This window comes from Calliphora vicina, chromosome 4 (genome assembly GCF_958450345.1).
Source record: "Calliphora vicina chromosome 4, idCalVici1.1, whole genome shotgun sequence".
Classification (NCBI taxonomy): Eukaryota; Metazoa; Arthropoda; class Insecta; order Diptera; family Calliphoridae; genus Calliphora; species Calliphora vicina.
Window position 1 is genome coordinate 29,993,806 of NC_088783.1, and position 4,238 is coordinate 29,998,043.

The following is a 4,238-nucleotide window of genomic DNA, read 5'->3' on the forward strand; positions in this document are numbered from 1 at the left end:
CATATAAATACATACACACGCACGCACACCCACCCACATACTTTCATAGATTCTTCTTTAAATCATTTATTATTTTAACAAACATAACATGTTTTTTTTTAAGAATTTTAATACAGATTAAATCGATTTTTATTATTATTTTAAACAAAACTAAATTCATGAAAATATGCATAGATTTGTTTTTCTAGAATATTTAATTTAAATTCTAGTTTTTATGCAGTTTTCAGCAAAAAAATTTTAATTGAATTATTTATATTTAACATTTTGGCAAACATTCGTTGAACCAATAGCTGCAATCAATTTATGGTAAATTTCATATCTATGACTTATAATTGATTGATACGATAGGTAGGTAAAAATAGTTTGTATGAAAAATGGGGGAATAGAGTAATCAATGCCTGAACTTTTATATTAATTAATTACTTAGTAGCAAATTTATCATGTTATCATTAATATAAGTAGGTTTATGTTTACTTGAATAGCAATGCTACAAATACTCGCAGTATCTAGCAGATACTTTATTTACATATCAAGTAAGACACCTACTATTGCATTTATTAATGAAAACATTAAATTCACCATATAAAATCTTAGCAATTCAACTGTGGCTATGTTAAAAATTTCGAAAAAAAAAATAATTTTTAAACTTTTACCCTTCTGAATTCAATAATTATCTCCATAATTTCAAAATTGGAATTAGTTTGGTTTTTGTATAGGTTCAAAATTCATATTTTTAACATTGGCAAAATTAAGACTTTTTGAATTCTATGGATACATTTTTTTTTTAAATTTATTTTTATAAAATTGAGAATTTCTTTAGATCTTTCTCCACATAATTTATGATAACTCAAAAAGGGTTTGTCCGATATTATTGAAGAGAAGTCACCTTCTCATGAGGAAAGCAAAGCAAAGTTATAACTAAGAGTGAGCCAAAAAATGTTATACTTGTATTAAGTTAAATAAAACTTAAACCGTTCAATACAAATTCATTAAATATTAAAATATGGGCATATTACTCGGTATTTATTTTTCCGGAAATCTTCCCATTAAAGATTTTATAGTCGCTTCCGTTATCTTTTTGGACAATTCCAAATCGGACTTGTCCTGGGATACCTTTCATGTGTTCTTTAATTCCGTTTTTACAGACTACAATACATTTCTACACGTCGTAGTTCTGGACAGTTGAGTGGATTTGGTCCGGGAATTCCGCAAAATTTTCAATCCCGAAATCCCGTTAAATTGTGCGAGAATTCCTGGGAATTATTTTCCTTAGTCTTATATGATGTTTTTTCTACTTTCTCTAAAAGATGTTTAAAGCTCCAAAACAAATGCAGAAGATCATACAACAAGATTTAAAACCAATAACAAGTTCATTATTCAAATTATACCAAAAAACTCGCGAATGTTCAGGGCTGTCCCAGAATCTGTCACAAAGATAAAAACGAAAATTATTGGAATAAAACCAAAATTATTGGAATAATTCCGTGGAATTGAATTTAGTTCAATATTATTGGATTTTCTTCAAGTTTACTTAATTTTTGATTTAAAAAAAATATAATTGAAATCAAAATAAGGTAGAACAAAATCCAATGGAAATTGAAGCCATTCCGATACAAATGACAAAAGGTGACTGGTTTGTATAGCCAAAATTAGAAATCGAGTCAGTTTATCTATTTCTATTTAATTTTTATTGGAAATGGAAATCTACATTCTTAAAGTTAAATAATTTGTTCTAGGCGGGAATTCCCGGGATTCCGGGAAATTTCAAAACTAATCCCGATTTCCGGGAAAATGAAAAAGTGCGGGAAAAGTAAAACTCTATCCATCACACAACAGGTGTATTTTTTTTATAAAATTTTACCTCAATTTTTTCGCTAGTTTTTTCTCTTATAAGTTCTTTAATGCATTGCGATCTGGAACTTTCTGAAGTTTTGACTATTGGATTTTTTTTTAAATTTTTAATTATTTTTTGAGAAGTACGTAATGAATGATATAGAAAAGATAATATTTGACATATTTATAAAAGCTAACATGATTAAAAAAAAATAAAAATTTTATGGACCAATGATAAGTTTTGGCTGGCCCAGTTTCTAAGAACGAATACGCATATTGATAGCCAACAAATTATGTTAGGTACACGAACGTGACATTAGATAATGAAAGAAATCAAATGAAAAATTTAGCGTTAATCGATCATTGTTTTCACTTTGTTCATAAGATGTTATCAATCATGATATAAATATTAAAGATAAACTTTCATTAAATGTAGCTAAGAGCAAATTTTCTCATTCAAAGACATTTATTATAAACAAGATGATTTTTATACCCTTTCCCATTAGTGGCAAGGGTTTGTCAATCCGTTTGTAATTTCTACATTTTTCATTTGGGACCCCACAAAGTATATATATTTTGGATCGTTATAGATAGCGGAGTCGATATATCCATGTCCGTCTGTGTGTTGAAATCAACTTTCTGAAGCCCCCAAATAACTTACACAGACAAAATCGTGTAAGTTATTTGGCTATATCGACTCCGCTATCTATTCCGGATCGTTATAGATAGCGGAGTCGATATAGCCATGTCCGTCTGCGTGTTGAAATCAACTTTCTGAAGCCCCCAAATAACTTACACAGAAAAAATTATATTTCAATTCAAACATTTATCCCATATTGAACTGGTTTCAATTATTTCATAATTAAATCAAGTATTCGTGTGCTCAAAAACAAAATTTTCTGATATTTTCTATTGAATTTTGAGTTTTGAATTTGATAATTTTGACAATTGAATATACAATTTTCGTTATTGGTTGAACTTTAAATACAAAAATTATTGAATAGATAATTTTCGTAATTGAAACACAAAAAATAACAAAAATGTGTTTTCAATTACGAAAATTATCTATTCAATAATTTTTGTATTTGAAATTCAACCAATAACGAAAATTGTATATTCAATTGTCAAAATTATCAAATTCAAAATTCAATAGAAAATATCAAAAAATTTTGTTTTTGAGCACATGAATACTTGATTCAGTTATAAAATAATTGAAACCAGTTCAATATATGATATATATTTGAATTGAAACGGTTTAAGAAATAGTTTTTTCTGTGTACATACACGATTCATACTTCAATATCTCCGTATTTCTTTTGGCTCGGTTGCGATAAAATTGAGAAAATCGGTCCACAAATGGAGATGAGGTATAAGGAAAAAACCAGAACAACCTCGATTTTTGATCCATATCTGGATTACTAATTCATTAATATAGACAATATGGATATCTAATGATAGATATTTCAAAGACTTGTGCAACGACGTATATAAGACCATAGTAAGTTGGACCTATAATGGGCATAAATCGGAACAAATATTTTTTAACCCGAATTTTTTTTCACCAAAATTTTTTTTTCACTAAATATTAAAATTAAAAAAAAATAATTTTTTAAAATTAAAAAACAATTTCGAAAAAACAACTGGAAAAAAATTTTAATTTTGTTTACCTAAAAATATTTAAAAATTTTATTTTAAAGTATAATATGGTGAAGGGTATATAAGATTCGGCACATCCGAATATATCTCTCTTAATTGTTTTAATATAATGATAGAAAAAATCATTTGTTTATTATCATTCAAATGTTCGGTACTATTTCCACCAATGTCCTAATGTCGATAGACTTTGTAAAAGTCTTAATTACTTCAAATATTAAAATATTATTATTAAATTGCTTCTAACTCAGCTGTATATTGGATATTGTCTTCGGTTAAAAGTCTTCATATAGCCATTCTTCGGGCACAGATAGGGGCCTGAAGTATACTTTACTTTTATAAGATATGGCCAATTATGGACCCATTATCAATCAAATTGCAAGAGTTGTTTGTGTTTACGTGTACTGTGAATAAAAGCAACTAAAATATGATACGTATATTAAATATAATCCCTTATTCATATCAAATTTATGCAAATTTTCGATCACATTATAATACGTGTGTAAGGTGAAAATAGAGTAAACTAACAAACCCTTTCTAAACAAATAAATTAGGATGGAGAAATATTTCTTAAGAAGTCATGACGTAAATTATTAAGAATATAATATCCTTAAAATAAATATAGTTTCCTATGTTTGTTAAGGACTTTTTAAGTCTGAAATCAAATGAAACAAACCCTTAAGTTTGTCCGTACAAAATATTGACACTTTGATTCATTTATTTATTTAACCCAAATTCTATGGCAGTATTTT